The following is a 22,280-nucleotide window of genomic DNA, read 5'->3' as shown; positions in this document are numbered from 1 at the left end:
CAACAATTAGATTCCAACTTGATTGCTGCTTATATCCAAGGAATGATTAAGGCACAATTCACATTGTTAGTGGCTGCTATTCAAGCAAGTATTGTGGAGAAATTTGGATACCAAATATCATACAAGAAGACATCTAAAACGAAGCTTAAAGCTCTTACAAACTTATTTGGTGATTTTTATAAGTCATATGCAGAGCTGCAATATTTTTTCATTGCCTTAAAGCAGGCAAATTCAGGATGTGTTGTAATTTCAAAAACATTTCCTGGTATTACGGAAATTACAGAGATATTTCTGCGAGTTTTTTGGACATTTCATCCATTTATTGAAGGATTCAAGCATTGTTGGCATGTACTCAGTATTGATGGTACACATTTGTATGGGAAGTATAAAGACACTTTAATGATTGCTATGGGTTGTGATGAAAATAATCAGTTATTTCCATTGGCTTTTGCCTTAACAGAGGGTGAGAATATTGATAGTTGGGGATGGTTTTTGGCATGTATTAGAACTAGAGTAACTCATAGAAGGGGACTTTATGTTATATCAGATCGACATCCAGGCATTATGGCTGCAATGAGCGATGTTCATCTTGGTTGGTCTGAGCCATACGCATATTATAGGGTTTGTATGCATCATCTTGCCAACAATTTTATGACTTAATTCAAGGATAAAGTATTGAAAAATCTAATGTGCAGAGCAACCTTAGAAACTAAGATTGAAAAATTCAATAAACATATGAACACAATTAGGAGGATTAATACAGCCACACAATAATGGTTGGAAGCAATCCCTTTTGAGAAATGGGTGCTCTCTCATGACGGAGGTCAAAGGTATGGCATCATGACTACAAACATGTCAGAGGTGTTCAATAGTGTGCTTAAAGGGGCTCGTAGCTTACCCGTAACTGCTTTGGTTCAATTGACATTTTTTCGGCTAAATAGTTATTTTGTTGTGAGAAGGGAACAAGGTGCTAATTGACTTGCTTCGAATGAGGAATACACTCCATATGTCGATGCTAAGATTAAGGCAAATGTGGCTAAGACGGGATCTCATGAGATTGTTTTATATGATCACATCCAAGGACAATTCCATGTGAAGACTAATAGGGGTACTAAGAGTAGCTCAACTGGTGGTCGAACATATCGCGTTAACTTATAGGAGTATGCATGCACGTGTGGTAAAACACTCATATATGGATTCCCATGTAGCCATATTCTAGCAGCATGTCATTGTCGTTTAGTTGATTTTAGACCACTTGTTCAACACTACTATAGTACACAATCGTACTATAATACTTGGGCACCCTTGTTCCATCCCATTTTCAATGTATATGAGTGGTCTCCTTATGATAGTCTGATTATAATGCCTTATGAGTCAATGAAACGTGCATCAAGTGGACGACCTAAATCAAGTCATTTGCATAATGAAACAGATGTTAGAAAGGGCAAGACTTCTATTACATGTGGGTTATGCAAACAAAGTGGCCATAATCGTCGTTCTTGTCAAAACAGTAATAGAGTTGATTAGACTATGTGATGTATGCATGTAATTTTCTTGGATATTGTGATGTAAGCTACTATGATACTACCTTTATGCAATTATTGGCTTTGGTTTGATTATAAATATTGATGTTATTTGCATAATCAGGTTATTTGTATTTGGAATGATGTCTATACTATAGGGGAAACTCTGTCAAAATTTTGAAATTTTCTATTAAAAATGTTAATAAAGTGCTCCATTGTATTTGTATCTCTAATTTTAATTTAGACTAGTATGACTTGTTTATTGGCCATAAATGAATTGATCTACTTAAATTTATCAAATTGATATATACTTAATATAGAGAAAACTCCATAAATTTTTAAAACTTTTCCATTAGAAATATTTTTTATTATTTAAAAACAATAAGTATTGTTTATTTATCTTCACAATTTTGTTACAGATATGGAGTATAAAGGACATAGTTCTGATCCAGATCCATTAGATACATCTGTTTTGGTTCTACAGGATAGACACAAGTCTCATTTAGTTGACTCTGGTCAAGTATGTATATGAAAGCACATAATATCTCTTTAAAGAACGAAAAAAATTTGCAGTTTATTATCTAAATGATTTATTTGTATTTTTACAGTTTGCTTCAGTCTTGACTTGTCGACAACATATATTTAGGTTTATGCGAGAGTGAGAAATGGATCCTCATCTTCGACCTTATATTATTCGATTTGGATTTTATGGTGTATACCGTATTGGACACATTACACTAGATTGGGGATTGATCACTAGTCTAGTTGAGAGATGGTGTCTTGAGACACACACATTTCACTTACCTATTGGGGAGATGACTATTACTTTACAAGATGTTGCTATCATATTAGGACTTCGTATTCATGAGCTTCTCATCACTGGCATATGTGACATAGATTGATGACTGCTATGTTATGAACTTTTAGGGGTGACTCCCCTTACATATGAGATTAAAGGATCAGCAATATCGATACGATGGCTATGTCACCAGTTCTCTCATCCACCAATTGATTTAGATGATGCTACATTAGAGCGGTATGCACGAGTTTTCATATTAAGACTCATAGGTTCAATGCTATTTACACACAAGAAGGGTACCCACATCTATATGTGTTATCTCCCACTGCTTAGAGACTTGACTCAGACATCTATGTATAGTTGGGGCAATGCAGTATTAGCACACCTATATAGGGAGTTGTGTTGAGCGAGTTTGGATGGTGCCACTGATATTGCTGGATGTGTCACACTATTATAGGTATAATTAATTATTCATATTAGATTAAAATTTCTAGTTGCTTCAAGTTTATAATTTAAGTAAAATTTTAATGTTACATTTTTTCCAGTTGTGGTCTTGGGAGAGACTCTATCTAGGTCGACCAGATTTTGGTCAACCACCAACCCCTTCAGCAGCCCAGCATTTAGAGCATGATGTAACCGATGATTTACCACGGTGGAGAGTATCTTTATCATGGGCTCAAAACCCATCACGTGTGTTGACATTTTATCGAGACCAATTAGATACACAGACCCTGACCAGGTATATATAAGATGTAATGTGCTATTGTTAACCATATAAACATTAACATTATTAATTTCAAATGTTGATTTTAACATATTTTATGGGAGCCTTGCATGGGAGACTTAGTTGCCCATTTTTTGGCGATATCTTTAGCAGACTAGGAGATTTGGCAGATGATGTCACCTCTTATTTGTTTTGACATTGTCGAAAGACATCGATTGGAGCGAGTACTACGATAGTTTTGCCTCCAACAAAGGATACCTCCATCTTGTTCCATAGAACAAGACCTTCATTCCGTGGATAGGCGAAGACGACATAAGTATGATTTGGGGGCATTCTATGCACAGTATATTACCTTATGGGCTAGTCGTGCAGAGCGTATTGCGACGACACCACTTATGATGGGTGCTATGCAGTTTCATGATCTATATATGGAGTGGTATCGACGTATTATACGACGTTTGATCACACCTCCTCTCCATAGAAATAAGATAAGGTATCATAGTACAACAACAACTACTCAGTTGTTGGTAATATTTTTTTAATTTATAAATGGTTTATTAAATTATAATTAATTAAAAATCATCTTCGTTTGTTTAACTTTTTTTATTTATTTATTTTATTTATAAATCATTGGTATGGTTGAGATTGCTAGTCGATCTACTGGGCCTACTTCAGGTGCATTAGGCGACATTCATCGGATTGCTATTGATATTTTGCATGTTATTAGAGAGGACCATCGCATATATTCTGCCCGTTAGTCACCTACATCATCATACCCATCCATGAGACCACCTATGTCAGCCACTATAGTTAGGATGCAGCCTATTCAAGGCCAAGAGAGAGATAGTAGGAGAGATGGTGGGCGAGCTGGTTGACAACCTCGACGATCTATGCATCCACCCAAGACCATGTTAGCACCATCCACATCATCTACCCCATTTGCACCTGAGGCTTCCACACTTCCCCCTTCACCCCTACCATCACCTTCACCTAGACCTTCTCCCTTAGAGCATGTCGTATCAGATACCACTCTACCATCACCTGTATTTCCTCCCACAGAGGCCACTATACTTGATGTCACTACACCAGAGACTACCCCACTATCTACTAATCTACCATCACCTCTACCTTGTCTCGAAGAGACCACTACACCACATGTCATCGCACCATCATCACTTATATTTCCTCTCATTGAGCCCACTATATCAGATGTTATTGCACCAGCTACCACTATAGTAAATGTCATTCTTTCATCTCCTATATCACATTTCCTAGATGCTACCATATTAGATATCACTGTACCTGAGATTGCCCCACCATCTACCACCTTACCATCACCTACACCTCTTCCTATAGAGATTACCATGCATCATACCCTTACACATGTTACACAGTTAGATGTATGTCCACTTAGGAAACGTCGTGGTCCACGTAGACGTCGAGTCTTGCCTCCATCAGCTCCATCTCAACCTATACATATTGAGACATGACAAATTGCACATATAGATTTCACAAAGATGTCTCTGTATCATATGTGTCCGCAGAGAAAGAGGAAGACCCCATCATCTGGCACTCATTGAGAACTATTTTTTAGTTTTTGTGTTTATTTTCATTTGCATTATATTGTTAACTTTTTTTTTTTATTATGAACAATTATTATATATTTAAATGAAAATATGATAAATCTTAAACTTAAACTGAACTTATATATATATATACCACTTACATATAGCAATCCGACAATCTAAAAATTTGTTTTAGGTTTAGATTTAAACTAATTATATTTATAACTAATTAGTTACAACAACACTATATTAATATAGAAAAAATAATGCATTAACAAAAATTTACAATCTTAACCTCCAATCAAAATAATTCTTAAAAAATTGAACATTTGCATGATTTAAAATTTGAACTTAAAAAATTGGTTTTATGTTTAAATTTAAAGTTATGATCACCAACTACTATTTTGACTATTTTTAAAAAAAATTCAAAAATCGTGATTACCAATTATAGTTTTGTGATGTGAATACCCTCATGAATAAGACACACATCACATTGAAAATCATTTTGAGAATAAAATTAATTTATGAATTTTTTGTTTTAAAGAAATCAATTTTGCCCAAAACTCCCGTTAGTACTCAATAAGGAACATTTTTCTTATTCTCAATGAATTTACAAAAATATTCTAAAAGCATTTTCATCTATTTACCGAAACAGTTAAACTAAATTGTGAATTGATTGGAAAAACATAGGTATTTTCTTTCTACAAGTCTATATTTTAAGAAGTGGATAAACAAATTCTATTAGGTTGGCATTTTAAGTTTAAAATTTTAAGCCTTTTCATTCCATTTTGATCTCATTTTGAAAGGAAAAAAATGGAGAAAAAAATTATTTTTGTTGTATTTAAGTAATTTTCCAATTATTTACCCACTTGAAGTCATATTATATTTTGTACAAATGCATAATTGGCTTTAATTTTTGCACAAAGTTACAAAATAATATAATATTCTTTATTATGAGGGCATAAAATAGTATATTTATAACTAATTACATTTATCTTGAGTATAGTGCCAAATATTTTAATAAAATTACACAAAAATATTTTTATATCAAATTAAAGACATCAATTATTTAATTTCATATATTACTATTCTTTAAATAATGAGATCAATTAAAGTTAAATATTTTTATTAAACCACTCACATATTTTTAGTCAATATAAAATCAAAATAATATAATATTTTTATTTAAAAAAATTAAAGTTAAATATTTTAAATCAAGCAACATAATTTTATATATATAAAATTAAAGTTAAAGCCGTAGTTGGTGACTACGACTTTGACTATTTTTAAAATAGTCAAAACCATAGTCACCAGCTACGGTTTTAGAATTAAAGTTAAAACCGTAGTTAGTGACTATGACTTTGACTATTTTTAAAAACAGTCAAAGCCGTAGTCACCAACTACAGTTTTAAACTTAAAGTTAAAACTGTGGTTGGTGACTACGGTTTTGACTGTTTTTAAAAAATAAAACCGTAGTTACCAACTACGGTTTTATGATGTGGCAATCTACGTGGTACAAACGCACTAGATTGGGTATTATTTTCAAATTTGGTTTACTTTATGGATTTTTTTTTTAAAATGTAGCATTTTGGGTTAAAGCTCAAATATCATCGACAACCTCCGATAATGTATAAGATCGGCAATGAACGATATTTCCCTGATAATTTCGGGTCTGTGTCGATAAATTGGCGCCACATTATCGATTTTGACTTTTAATTTTGTTTTTTTCAAAATTCTTTTAAGAGTTGACAGGCCACATTGCATACTCCATGCCCTCGACATTTTCAACCATGTCATCTACAACCCGCATGGTCTTTGCCATTTCTAGCCCTTTCTTTGAATCCTTCTACTTGGATCCCACTTCAACATCTCTGCTTGGGCCCGAACCCATCGCCACTGTTGTGGCCGCTGCTGCAGAGAGAAAACCCTACACTAATACTAGGAGTGTAGAGAAAGAATAATGCTTTTTGCAAGGACTGGTTACAGGATATTGTGCATTTTCTGTGCCCCAATGTCATTCTTTGATTCCACCTCAAGTGGGCGAATCCTAAGCAGAGCTTCAACCAAGTTGCATGGCAGGTTTCCATTGTTTTTGTCCCTATGATTGCAACCTGTATATGGTATTAACAATACTACAAGCCTTCAGCACAAGTTATGCTAAAATTGATTGGAGGACGCAAACGCAAAGCTAGTAGATGGGAATATGCGTCCTATGCTCGACATTGTTGGTGCATTGGAATGGTTGTGATTCCGCTTGGATATGCTATCTTTTATTGCATTTGCCTCCTTTTTGGTTTTCTCGATCTTTGTTACAGAGTGAGATTGTTGTCATCCATCGAGATCTAGTATGGAATCCCAAAGTTCCTCATTTGGAAGGGAGAACAAATGGTTTGCAATGCAAGTGCCCATGAATCATGTACTTAAGAATACCTCCGTATTCATGAATTGGATAAGCCTCAAGAGGTCATCCTACTTACCTCAACACGAAATTATTCAAAGATGTAAGGATGATCCCAATGTCAACCCACATGCATATCAGATAGTCTAAAACACAGGAGGAGATCTTGGCATCTAAACAAATGATCAAATGAAGTCCACATAGATTTTCTCTAAGAGCTTATTTTATTTTATGATTTCTAGCTTGATTATTTTATTCTGAAAAGGGAAACAATGAAAAACCAACGATATCTTAGAGGGTTAAGACAACCTCCAAATTGAAAACATAGTGTCAAATTAGCCTCAAAACAACCTAGCCATATGTGAAAGTTGACTTGGTGCAAGCCTGACCCTCCACACCTAAGATACAAATCATCTTTGTACTAAGACAACCTCCACACCTCCAGCTATAGGTCGCTTTTATACACATTATGTTAAATTATAACTTTAGGTATGGGTCAACTTTGCACCAAAACAACTTTCATATATGATCCTTATGGTAAAACATTTAACCAAAAGATCATTAGATGCGATTTCCAACAAATAACTTAAACCATCCTCAGAACCAAAAAAATCCAGTTCCAACCATCCCAGTATGAAAAGATACTCAACCCAAATCTTTTCTATTATTTGAAAAATTACCATCATTTACAAACCTCTTGTATTTAACATAAAAATTCTAGTAATTGTAGGCATAGCTAGCATACAAACTAAACAACCTTACTTGGCTATTTATATATGATGCAAAAACTATTTAAAAAAAGCCAAAACAAGTTATGGAATGAATCCATCTCATGACAAGATCATTAGGCGGAAGGATGATGTTCCAACAATAGGTTGGGATACCAAGATAGCATATGATTACGACCTCTTAATCACAAGCAGTAGGTTGGGGACTATATAAGAAGATCTAGTAAATAGATTGGTGTGAGTTGGAATGCATCCAGGAGTGTCTTTTGAAAAATCTTCAAATTGTTTCCTTACTAAACTAAAGAAAAAAAAGGAAGTAATCATTCATAAATTGCTTAAAAATAAGTACCAACACATGGTTATAGTTCGTAAAGGCAGAAGAAAAAACACCCAAGTCTAATAAGTAAACATCAAACCCTTAGTAAGGAGGTTAAATTGAACAAAGGCATATTACTTTAAGTCTCATTTCTAAAGTTTGGTTAAGGCATAGGGTTTGTTCAAGGGAAGGTACATGTCTATCTTATAAGGAATATCGGGATTACTCCATTCCCTATTTCAAGACTAGTTAGGGTGCATATTTTACTTCCTAGACCTCTATATCCTAGCAACAAAAACAATAGATATACCAAAAAATTTCTAAGATCTAAAGTTTAATGTTTTACCTTAGATTTGGATGGTCCCAAATCACTTTCTATTGGTGAAGTGTGCCAAATCCGAAGAAGACCTTGTAAACTCAATAGTATTTCACTTGATAACATTTTTTGAATCTTGACAAAGAGGAGTGGAAATCTCTAAGAGAGTTGGTGGCTAAGGTTCTCTTTCTTTAAGTGAATGGAATACAAAACTAAAGTCTTAACCCCTAAGAAGACTATTTATAGGCTTTCAATGGGCTTAAGTGATGAGCCTATCTTAGGCGTAGGTTACTTAAACTAGTCTACATGGGTTCTAATTGATTAATTAGCCCAATTAGGCTCCAATTAATCAATTAGCCTAGTTTAGAGAGACTGTTCATAAGCTCCTATGCAACCTTACTTACAACAACATGCTATTAGCACACAAATGAACAAAAAACACAACTAACCCTTATAACTTATGTTACCTTGGAAACTAAGCTTGAGTGGGGACCATTAGGGCCCATAGGCAAATACTAGCTCCCTTCAAATCCAATTATGAAGTTGACTCAATATCCTACTACAAAGAGTCAATTACAATTTAGTATCCTATGTATATTATAATGAGACAAAAAGAGTTTGAGTCCGTGACCTACTATTCACTGTATTTAGGCTCCTCATGAATTGGTGTCTATAATCAAATAAGTGAATATTATCAACCTCTTAAGATTACCTTTATAATCCTTGAGTCTCATATCCTTCTATTGTGTGATCGATTGATATACTCTAGCTCATAAAAAGTTTATGTCAAGTTCTAGTTAAGGAACTATCATGACTATAGATTTCCTAAACATATTTCCTTAGGATCAACCAATGGGACACACTATCTCAGTCTCTATGAGATATCATCGTGCTTTTATTGAGAATACTTGTTATCATTGGCCTCTATCAATAATGACCCAATCCATATGGAATATATGACCATCTTAGGGCCTTATCCGTTGGTCAAAACCATTATAAATTTTGGTACAAGTTCAATATTCTCTCAATGTTAAGAGACCATACAATATAGCATCTTGGTGAGGTCATGACTACCCAATAGTTTTATGTCATAACTCACCATAGGTTCTATCCAATATGTAATTATACACATTGATGTACTCACCATAGGAAACCTATCCCGACGACCAAGACTAATCATCCATCTAATTAGGAGGTAGTGTACTATAACCTTAAATGGATTGCCTAAGTCCATGAATTGATTATGAACAAATCATTTACATGCAAGGAACCCAAGATTTGGATCTTCATGCAACTCTTAATACATCCAAGCTAAGTGTAATGCAAAAAAATGCTAAGTCAGAATGCTAATAAAGTGTCATGCATGGAATATGATAGATATAATGAGAAACTGGAATCTTATTAAATAAATAATAAATCTAAATTGTCATGCTTTTGAGAATTCTATCCTAACATATCTCAATATGAGTTTCTTGGCTAATCGAAGGCTCGACTCCATCACAAGAAAATGATTTGAAGAGCTATCTCTAAGGCCTTTGATAGCCATATTAGACACTTCCCAAGAAATTTTGACCGCAACACTTGGAACCACCTCACCATTGGCTTGGCTCTTTGGCATCTCAAGTTGATCAATACTTAATGCTTGAGTTAAGCAAAAAAAGAATAGTCAAATATAAATTAGAAATCAAAATAAGGCCAAGAACAAAGAAAGAGGCTACTTGAAGATCAAATTTGGATGCAACTACAATTAAATCATCTAGTAGGAATTGTCTAGTAAAGCCTTTCGACTAACTACTAAAATGAGGTAGCTTAAGAATCTTCACACCAAGTTTTAGCCATACTCAAACAAACTTCCCACCCTCATATGACTTCTTGGACTTGGCTTAGGCAAGCTCAACATGAAGTTTTTTAGCCAATTGGTTTTCCATCTTTGAAGATGACTTGACCAAGGATAATTCATCAGAAAATTAACTAACTTGCAAAGACAATCCTTTAATTAGACCATTTAAACCAACTTAGCTTGAGTACTTTGAAGTGTATTACATGTAAACATTTGAGCTAAATTACAATAAGGAGGTTAAACCACAATCAAAATCACAAAGAGGGAAATAAGACTATAGGGAAAATAGATATGTAAGAAGAAAAAAATACCTAATTACTTAGTTGAAAAAATTTGTCTATCATTGTAAGCTTGATAAATACTAACAAGAAAAAAAAAAAAACTTAACCTCACCTAAGCTAAACATATACCTTAGAAAACTCTTACATTTGGCATGAGTAGAAATTGTTACTTGAAAAGAAACACAACAACATCCAAATTTAACTCAAGAGAAAGATACAAGAATCACAACCTTTAAATTCAAAGATTGCCACCCTACTCTGACAATTGAAAAAAAGCATAAAATCCAACCAAGGAAACTTCTTGGAAAAAGACTAAATCCAACCCTAACTTAGATATGAAGTAGTCAAATTGCCTAAAGTGGTCCTACTTATATCATTTACTGCTTAAAATTAAAAAAATATATTAATCATTGTCTTAGGAGAACTTTCCAAGTTTAAGGTAAAGAGATTAATTAGAGAAAGTCTCTATCTAGTAATAAGAATCATGACCTGCCTAAAGTAGGCTTAATCCTTATGATACTAAGATACCTTGCATAAATATATGTAATAATTTGAGAGCACTGCATTTTTTCTAAACTTACCAACCTGCCTTGAATGCTTAGACTCTAACTAATGTATGGGTTTCTTAATTGTTACATGAGTCATTATTACAATCTAATTAAACTTATTTTTATTACAAATAAATTAACTAAAACCAATTATGTCAATTGGAAAAGAAAATTAGGTATAGTGCTCATAGTAGAAGAGCTAAAATGGGTAACTCAAGACTTTGCACCACCCATTCCCAACTAACATTCCAACTAGAAAGAAAATGATGCTTATTCCAAATGGCAAAAGGCAAATGAGAAAGCCCAATGTATTATACTTGGGTCTTTGGACAATGTGTTGCAACAACAACAAATGTCTATTGGTACTACTTATGAGATTTTCTTTAGTTTATAAGAGATGTTTGGTGACAGGGGCAAGTTAGCTAACAAGCTTCACTCCGAACCATGGTTTTGAAAATTGGACTGGACTCACCGGTGGGACTAGTTCAACCACCGACTGGTAGCATTTTCGGTCCGATCCGCTATAATGAACCGCCCAATCATTGGACCGGTCGCAAACCACCTGAATCGGTGGTCGAATCATTAGACCGAACAAACCAAACCATTCTTGATGAATTGAATGGTTCAATGGCAGGTCTCTTTCCACATGTATTTTTTTTGTAAAACCCACACCCTACAACCCACATTTGTTAGACCACCTTACCTCATGCCATTTGATGGGCTAGATCCTTAGCCCATAAGGAGGTCATGAGTTCACCTATATGAGTGTTGTTTTTATAGAACTCTTTGTTCTCATCAAGTTCCCATGTGGGATTGATGATATTATAATTAATGAAAAACAATCACAAAACCCACCCAAGAATTATGCCTTTCCCAAATTGTTCATCTAGAATTGAGTAGATAACCATATTTTGGATAATGACAATAACCATACATCATTCCCAATGAGTAGAATGCCATTAACGTACAAAACGAAAAACACCACTATGCTTTCTTGTGTCTTCTTATACACATAAGACTCATCCTCATTTAGATCAAAATCAAAAGTCTTGATAGCTTGATCAAAATGTCCATTCCATGAGCGAGATGTTTGTTCTAATCCATAAATGGATTTATGCAACTTGCACACAAGGTGCTCTTAACCTTTTGTTATGAATCCATCTGGTTGCATCATATAGATATTCTCTTCAAGATCACTGTTCAAGAACGCTATCTTGACATCCATTTGCCATATCTCATAATCGAGATGCGTTGTAATGGATAGGAATATTATGATGGATTTAAGCATGACTATTGATAAAAAGGTCTTCCCATATTCAAAATTAGGTTTTTCACTATAACCCATTACTACCAGCCTATACGTTTCAATCTTTCCATCTACTCCTATATTTCTCTCGTAGACCCACTTAAACCCTATGGATTTTAATATTAGGGTTTCAAAGAATCTAGATTTAAAAAAAAAAAAATTACATTATCACATTTAGATATCTCTAACTCCCTTAACTAGCCTAAAATTGGTCAAAGTAGGACTGTACCATCACTCCTCATGCAATTTTGATACTTTAGCTCTATTCATACTTTGTTTTTACCCATAAGATGTCCCAAGAGGTAGCCATGACCATCATTATTCATGAAAATATATAGCAATAAAATCAAGGATTAAATGGAAATGTAAGAAAATGAAGTATATGAAAGGTGACATACAATTAAATAGTTGGGGAGCACTTTAAATTATAAAAGTGAGCCTAAGATATGATTTTTACCTTTATTAACGTGCCATGTAGACATCAATTAGCTACAATTGGCCAAAACAAAAACTTTTGAACATTTCCATCTATGGCTTGGGCAACTTATTTTTAACATTCTTAAATACCACAAGGCGCAATAAACATGTAGCCTTTCCAAGGAAGTCATTTTCTTTAGGTATTTTATATGTAAAGTATGTCAATGTATTGGACAAAATAAAGTTGCAAAAAAATCAATATAAATTGTAAGGGTTATGCAATAATAGATTAAATTCAATATTTTGAATATATATGTTGGTTATATAAAATGAATCTTAATTCTTTTCAAAACAATAAAATAGAAATCTTATTAATTATTTTAGATATAATTATTATAATTTTTGAAATTGTTTCATCAATGATTGTACTTTTTTATGATCTTTAAATGTATTTCTTTATGATCTTGATTGCATCTCGATCTGTTGGTCCTTGTAATTTTTACAACTAGATCATTAAACACATAATACTTTAAGCAATTGGTCCTAATTGGCTTGCTTTGTTACCAATTGTAGAGAATATCTATAGATTGAAATGCCTAGTTGTAGAGAAATTACAAAAAAGGATCACAAAATAAATATTATCAAGGTAACCACAATTTGCATAGGGAAGTGATAGAGGTAAAAATAGTTAAATAAAATTGTATAATTGAACTACATATATCAAGTACTATGGAAATGTGAGAGAACCATGACCAAGAAGCCCATATAAAAATACACCAAAATAAAACATCAAATAGGCCCAAGCCCAAACCTAAATTTACTACAATGAACACAACCACCTAAAACATAGAACCAAACAAGGTCTTAATATTGAAACCCTAGTGTCTTTTCCTTACCCGCCGCACCCCCATTCTTCTCCTACCAAAGGCCTTTATATTAGAACCCTAATCCCCATACTCAACCTAGTTCCCATTTCTTTCTCCATTTTTCTTTTTTCTTGCCCGCCGCACTCCCCCCCCCCCCCTCATCATTTTCCCTCTCCCAAAACCCTAATCCTTATCTTTTCCTCACCTTTCACATTCACTCAACCTAGTCCCTATTTCTTCCTTCATTTTTCTTATTACATACACTTAACCCTCATATCTCACACAACCTCAAAGGGATGATCTAAACAAGAGTAACGTTACTTCTTTTTATGGTTGCTAGAAATTGGTAAGTAGAAGTTCAATCCCTGAGCCTATGTTATTCCTCCTATTTCCTCTTCATGAACTTGTATCCCTTAAATCTTACTCAATCTATTGCGAATAAGCTAAAATAAGAGTCATGCTACCTCTTTTTATAGTAGCTACAAAGCAATAAGGAGATGTTCAAGCCCTAAGCCTCATTTCTTCCTTTTATCTCACGATCCCTCAATCTTATCCCTATTATTTCGTCCTCTTGCCTCTCCACATACTCTTATTCCTTATATCTCACTCAATGTCAATAGGATAATCCAAAACAACAATTGCACTTTTGAAACTAGAAGGAGATAAAGAGATGTAGTGTTTAGTGGTCAAGGACAATGATGGTAAAGAGAGAGACGAGAAACACGATTGGTGAAAGTGCGACAACGACAGAGCCAATTTTGGTAGGAAATGATGAGTTGGCATAGAGAGTGGAAATCATAAATGATGGTTAGTATTCCTCCTTTAAAAATTATAAAATATTTTAATTTATAAAATTGCAAAAAAAAAGTATTTTTTTAATTTTTTTTTTTTTTGCTATTTAGTCTATAATTCTCTTTTTTAGGCATGCTTAATAGTGTTATAATACCTATTCTTTCTTGTCATCTACATGGTCAAAGACTTATACAAGTTGAATTTGTGAGGTAATGATTTTAGATTATTATGCCCTTTTTCCATAGCCAAAAAAAAAAAAAGGTCTTTTTCACAATAAATATGTTTCACAATCACTTTTGTTTTTTCAAGGACAAAAGAGTAATGTTATTCAAATAAAGCACAAAATTTGGTTTTCTTCTACAGTCGATTATATGAATGACTCCAGGTCATGAGTTCAAGCCTCTAGATACTATGAATAACTCAAGGCTAACATCAACAGAACATTTAATTGAAATATCACAAAAGATATGATGTAATTTAATAAATATTTTGCGGAAGAGCCATCAGATCCATTTATTATAGCATTTAATAATGACATCTTAATGGATTACATGAGAAAAGTGCCATTAATTATATTGCATGACATTAAATCCATGCCATTGAATGTACATTGAAGCATTTTTAACATTTTTTTAATATCTGAAATTGGTCCTTAACCTTCCCAAATACAACTTGCTTTACATCACTGTAATTTAAAAATAAATAAAACTTAAATTTTATTCCCTAAACAAGCTTGAACTCTCATTGATTTCCAAAACTTTGACCAGGTATCTGTAAAGAAACCACTACATGTATAATCACAACACATACTATATGATAATGAAGAGAAATATCACATAGGTGATACAAACTATTCTCAAGCTTATTTTTTATATCTTCACCTATATGTTTTGCCTAATGATTATCCAGGCTAGCCTTGATAGTCCTCTTTGCTTCTTCACCAGTTGTATGATTAGTTAATTCATGTAAGGATCAACATATGAATGTCATACTATTGCTCCCCTCCTCACGTATACATTTTGTTGCCTCATAGTTATACATAACAAATTTATAAATGCATACATACTAACCTGAAAATGGATGATGTGCCCATAAACTATAGAGTTTACTTCAACAGATTCCTCCAATTATAATTTGTAAAATATGTAGTTTCAAGCGAAAAGTGTTCAGAATTATCTTTAAACAATATTGTCATCAGAATCATTTATTTCATAATTCATCGTTTGTATTTTATCATTTCAGGAACATGTTTCGAGAAGTTGTAAACTGAAATCATAAGGTCCATGGAAGTTTCAACTATTAGACTAAGGTGTAAAGCACTTCAGACTAGCTCCACAGCTTATGCTCCATTTTCACAGGTTTCAATAGTTCCAACAAGTCAAATAAAATGAGTCATAGCCAGCTTGCTCAGCCCCATAAAAGCTTCAGCAACAAAAACTCCTTGCCTTCTAAAGAGGCTTTGGTTGCTTGAATTTCCAACTTCTTGCATCTCTGATTGTCCAATCGACTATCCTTGACTTAGGATTTTCTTGATTTAGTCTTGTTGAGGTTGGAGTTGAAGATGAGTTTGAGTCTAAACAAGCTTTTTCCAACTTGTGTGGTGCTTTCTTACTTTGGTTTGGCTGAAACTCCCAGCATTGCACTGTCAAATCTTGTTATAGGATTTTAACCACTTGATGAAGACGGAAGCCATGAAAAGGTTTCAGTATGACTAGATCATTAGGAGAGTGCATGTTCTGTCTAACCAAACAACATGACAACAAGGTATTCAGCCACATCTCAAGTAGAATTTGTATGAAGCTGAGTACAATACAGTCAGTTGCATCCATGGTGCTTATAGGCATATCCTTAGTCCTAGTTAGAGCTTTGGGAACCAGATCTCAAGCAGTCATTCTGAGGACTAAAGTCTGATATTCCTGAGGAGCTGCTTTATGAAAGTGCCTTTCTCCTTATCTTGTTGAGTGCAAAAGAAAGCTGCTACTATTCCTTCATTACCGATGCTTTATGCCTCGGGTTTCAAATATTTTTTGTGCAATTCTTTGTCTTTCATCACTTTGAATCAAGGTGATTACAAAAGATCCCTCTATTCTGATACTTGGCCTATACGAGGTAAGAATATTCCAACCTAGACAAAAGATTAATTTCTTCCTGATATCGTATGGATAAAAGAAAATGTAAGTAGCTAAGATATTTTTTCTCTTTTCTTTCTTTCTTTTCTTTTTTGGCAGGTATCAACTTTGTAGTGCTCATAGAAGTGAAATTGGACACTCATTTGGTTCTTTCTGATGATTTAATTTCATCTCAAGTAAAGAATCAAAATGGCAATCAAATACACCCGGGCCCTACGGGAATGTCTCATGTAAGGCTGATGATGCATGGCATGCCAAAATTTGGTTATTTGCGAAAGAAGTATTTACTTTAGCGCTTGCTGCAGCTTGAAACCATGAGAGTGAAATTGGTATGTTCTAACTCTATACAATAACTATATTATTATTATTATTATAAATAAGTGATTATGTAATATTTGAAGGAATGCTGTCAGGTTTACTTTTGAGGCAGAGACATGAATCCATTTAAGCTTGGGCTAAGAAGGCCATGAAAGGCAAAGAATCACACAAAGTTATTTGAAACCCTAAGGGTACAAGTATGGGTAGTGAAGCAATAGGACCAACTTCCTTCTGCCTTCATGAAGATAGAGATAGAAGACGGGTCTTTCACATCACAGCTCTTCAAGAAGCTCAAATTTTAATCCGCCGAGCTATTGTAGATCTGGCTCCTACAGCTCTTACAGTGGAACTGACCATATCATACCTGCACTGATAAAGTCTAATTCTACAGGCAGGTCAAGCTTCATACTTATTCTGATTTAAGCCACTGCTCGCCATCTGTAGAACTGTGTGGGGCTATTTGGTTAGATAAACCAAGTCTTCAGAGCATCAATTTTAGAGACCTCCTAATGGAAATGCAAGCACTGCCCTAACAATCTGGTCATACTGAACCCCTTCATGGATTGTGTTTGCATCAAGGGGTTAAACTCCTACTGGATTTGGGGGCGCAATGCGAGACTTTGGAGGGGAACCAAAGCAAGAACGCAAGCCCCAGGTTGGAAAATCTTGTTCAATGTGAAGCTTATCTTCAACTTCAACACTAAGCAGGGCTAAACTAAGAAATTCTCCTAGTCAAGGCAATCCGATTAGACAATCAGAGATCCAAGAATCTGGAAGCCTAAGCAACTGTACCCCTTGAGGGGGGAAGTCTTTTTGCTTGCTGAAGATTCTATGGTGCTGCGTGAGCTGGCTATGGCCCATGTTATTTGACTCGATGGTACTGTTGGAACCTATGAAAAAGGAGCCAAAGCTGTGCAGCTAGTCTTCAGTGGTTTACTCCATAATCTGATGTTTGAGTTTTTGAATTTATTTTTGGTGACATCTTAAATACAAGAAGAATTTGACAAAATGTTTTCCTTAGTTGCTTTTGTGGTACATTTAATGGCATGCAATATAATCTTTCATGAAGTTAGAGGTTGTGATTGTTTGAACAATATAATATCGTACGTTGATTTTGCTGAACTTGAATAATATTAGTCTTTTAAACAATATCCAGATCTCTTAATGCACTGATCTCGTAATATATGGTAATTTATTTGTAAACAGTATGGTTTTTTTTTTAAGAAAATCATAATCTATGAAGATGATAAGCATGAATTCACTTTTGAGCATAAAGAAGAAAACTAGATCTTGTTTGACAACTATTTTCGAGAACGGTTTTCTATTATCCAAAACAAGAAATGGGAAAACATATTTGACAACCAGAAAACAAGGTGTTCTAAGATAACATTTTTTGTTGTTTTCATTTGTTTTCGGAATATTGTTTTAAAAAATAGTTATACATACATGTAGAATGATTAAAAATAAAATACTAGATATAAAAATTATTTTTAAAATATATTTAAAAATATTAAAAACAAAACAAACTATTATTCTACAAAACATCATAAAATATTTTTCAAAAACTGTTCTAAAAAATTATTTTTGAAAACAGTTACCACACTAGACAATATTAACTAAATTAAAAAGAAACCTTTTATCTCTATGTTGCGTTGTATAGCTTGTGCCTCAATGAAACTTAGCGGATGTTTGGTAAATCAACTTAATAACTTAAAGTAATTTAATAACTTAATTTAAGTCATTAAGTAAATTAAGTCTATTTGATAAAATAATTTAATGATATGACTTAAAGTAAAAAATAATTTTAAATAGTAAATAAAAACAATTAATTTATTCTTAAGTCTACATCTGCATTTTACCTTTTTACCCTCCTTTATCCTAATTACCTTCATAATTTATTTTGCTATTTCATGACCTCTATTGTTACTCGATCTCTTTTGCCCTAATTATCATTTATGAGGATAAATATATCAATTTGATTATTTAAAATAAATTTTAAGTTAATTTTATCAAATAACACTAATATTAAATTAAAAATTAAGTAATAAGTTTTAAGTCAATAACTTAAATATAGTTTAACTTAAAATTAATCAACTTAATTTATTAAGTAATAAGTATTAAGTTTTATCAAACACTCTTTTAGTGTATATTGTATGTGACTAGTTGTACCCGACAATCATTATGGTACTTGAACAAAACTCATTCTCCAGTAATGAATTAAGAAAAATTAGTATTCAGTTTATTAACCAACAGATTTGGATGGAGATGAATGGTTGAAGCCAAATAAAGGATTGTAACTTTTATTATTTTTATTTTTATGCCAGCCATGTTCCGTAATTCACAAAAAAGTAAGTTTGAAAATGATTGATTAAAGAGAATTTATGCTTGAAAAGGAATATAAAAAGGATGAATTTTATTACAACAGATTTATTAAGGTAAAATTTTAATCATAAAAAATATTTTATTCAAGTCAAATTATTTTTATTTTATATTTTTATCTATATTAAAGGAATTCCCTATCAAATAAAACATCAAATCTTAAATATCAAACCAATAATTTATTAAAAATAAAATTTAAATATAAAAAAAGTGTACTAATAGAAAGAAGAAAAAAATATTTGTAGTTCAAAATATTTTATGATTCACAAAATAAATTATTTATCAAACAATATAATTATTTACAACTAAAATAATTTAGGTAAGTAAAATCAAGTTTATTGCAACAAAATAAAAAAAAATGAATTTAACAGATTAGTGACTTACATGAATTTAATTTTTTTAGAAGGTAATTTTTTTCATTTAAAAAAATTAGATTTTACATACAACAAAATAAGTAACTTAAAAATTTAGTGCTTGAAAATATTATATTCAAAACAAATAATTTTATTATATTTTAATTGATTTAAATTTTTTTTACCAAAATGCCATATTTCAATCAAAGTATCACAGTACTCCATTAAAAAACAAAAGGGAAATTTTAGTTGTGATGATTCCCAATATGTTACAATTTTTTTAACATAGATTATTTACTAATAGAACTACTCATAAATAGAGTGCATTAAACAAATTGAAGAAAAAAAAAAAGAATAGATTGATAGAATATTAACTCAAATAAATTTATTTATAAAAAATAATTTTAAAACATATTATTTTTATTATAAAAAATTTATCAAAAAAAATAATTTGGACCCAATAATTATTTTTATATTTTGTGTTAATTGATTTACTTAAAGCGTTTCACAATACTTATGTATTCAATAACACACTCCATAACACAATATAAGTAAAAGGTGTATGGTCACAACCACATCGTGCAACTAAAACTAGTAAAACATGCAACTATATGATTTAGGTGCAGATCCAGTTGATCGTGACTCAACGCTACTATATATATATATATATCAAAATTCTAAAACTCTATTTCATATATAAATATATAATTATATTAAAACTACATATAATTGGAAAGAAATAATTTTATTTGAATTAATTGTTTTCATTTGAATTCAATTGCCAAAATAATTTACATTATACATCGACATGAAAAATCAACTACCAAAGCAACTCCATATTGAATACAACCCTGCGTAACTTTGTAAAGAACAATAAATGGCAACATTAGAAAGCTAAAGTTAAAAGACAATAAGAGATGTAATAGAGATAACAACCTAAAAGTTGGGGAAATCCTGATAGAATAAATGTAGACCGACAATATATTAAACATTGTCCAGGATTAAGCTATCTTTTAATATGCAATTTCTGATTTAATCTTGAGTATGAGCCACCTAATGTGTAGAGTTCAATGCCATCATGGGCTTTAGATGATGGGCCTAAGACCCGTGAGGCCCAATAACCAATGGGTATGGTCCCTAAGGCAGGAGGGTATAAAAGGCTTAGGCTTGTATCTTTTGGATCTATCACATCCTTTTGAAAGAACAGAACCTCTCTCTCCCGCTCCCATTGCCTGAGAGAATACAGTGAAAGAGGTGGTGCCCTCCGTTGCTCTTAGAAGATCCATACCGTCTTCATCAAACACACAAATGGAATCAGGTAGGTATCATTTGGCATAGAGATTTATGATATATTATTCATGTGATTCAACATGCGATCCTGTATGATCATTGTTCAGAATATGGAATCTTACAAATCCTTCCGGTATGTATGGAAAAAAATTGTATGAAGTGGAAAAAACTTTACTTTATGCATATTTTTGTTTGACAAAAAAATAAAATAAAATAAAATAAAGTTGCTAGGAATAAGCAAGTGAATATGGATAAATAAATTACTAACTTGAATTCTAGTCATCCTAAATCTTGGTCCTCAAAAGTAGCTTACTGGAAATCAGTAGAGAAAATAAAAAGAAGGAATAAAATAAAAAAGGTTATAGTTAAAACTACACCATAACTAAAATGAGTATAATCCAGGGGGAAGAGTATACAAAGAACCAATACAGAAATAAACAATGAAATCCATACCTCATCTCCATTATTATCTATTTTATTTTATATTGGTTCTTTTTTTAGAGTTTTAAAACTTGTCATTTTAATTTAAATTAATGAAAACATTATAATTTAAATAAATTTATGATTTTAAAATAAGATTTTGATTTAAAAATAAATTTTAAAATTCAAATTTTAAATTAAAATTGTGATTTAATTTTAATTTCTAATTTAAAACTATTTTTTTATTTAAAAAAAACCATTTTTAAATAATATATAAATGATATATTTATAACATTACCGGTTCAACCACCAGTCTGACTAGTGAATTGTAAACCGATAACTTTTCTAGTTCAATGATCGGTTCGGTTCTAAAAACATTAATTAAAACAATAACATCAGGAAGTTATTTAACTTTGAGGGTTTTTATTAAACAGCTTTGAGAATTTATTAAAACAAACTTCAAGAAATTATTTAAAAGAAAATTTGAGATTTTTTTTTTTTTGGATTAAAACACTTACTTTGAGAATTTATTAAGACAGTTATTAAAACTTTTAAGACTTTTATGGAAACAAACTTTAAATACATTTAATACACATAACTTTGAGAACTATTATTAAAACATTTCTTTTGAAAAATTTAATTAATTTATGACTTTTACAACTTTTTTGAAAACAAACTTTGAATTTTAAGAATTTTCATTAAACAAACTTATTAAAAAAAAAAAACTATTGTTTTAGAGAACATTTATTAAAACACTTATTTCAAGAATTTTCATTAAACAAACTTATTAAAAAAAATGAATTTTTAGAGAATATCTATTAAAATAGTTATTTCAAGAATTTTCATTAAACAAACTTATTAAAAAACAATTTTCTAGGGAACATTTATTAAGACACTTATATTGAGAATTTTTATTAAATAAACTTATTAAAAAAAAATTTCTAAAGAACATTTATTTAAACACTTATTTTG

At 32.0% G+C, this 22,280-nt stretch overlaps 1 long non-coding RNA gene across 1 annotated transcript; it reads left to right on the top strand.

Moving 5' to 3' along the window:
* The first annotated feature begins 13,641 nt into the window (after positions 1-13,641).
* Positions 13,642-17,935, top strand: LOC104879736 (uncharacterized). Its single transcript, XR_786108.3, has 4 exons — positions 13,642-14,434; positions 15,662-16,528; positions 16,648-16,877; positions 16,962-17,935. It is a non-coding gene; the product is annotated as an uncharacterized LOC104879736 (long non-coding RNA).
* Positions 17,936-22,280: the final 4,345 nt, after the last annotated feature.

The sequence above is a fragment of the Vitis vinifera genome, chromosome 6 (genome assembly GCF_030704535.1).
Source record: "Vitis vinifera cultivar Pinot Noir 40024 chromosome 6, ASM3070453v1".
Taxonomy (NCBI): domain Eukaryota; kingdom Viridiplantae; phylum Streptophyta; class Magnoliopsida; order Vitales; family Vitaceae; genus Vitis; species Vitis vinifera.
Note: the sequence above shows the minus strand (reverse complement) of the source record. Positions and strands in the feature narration are given on the sequence as shown.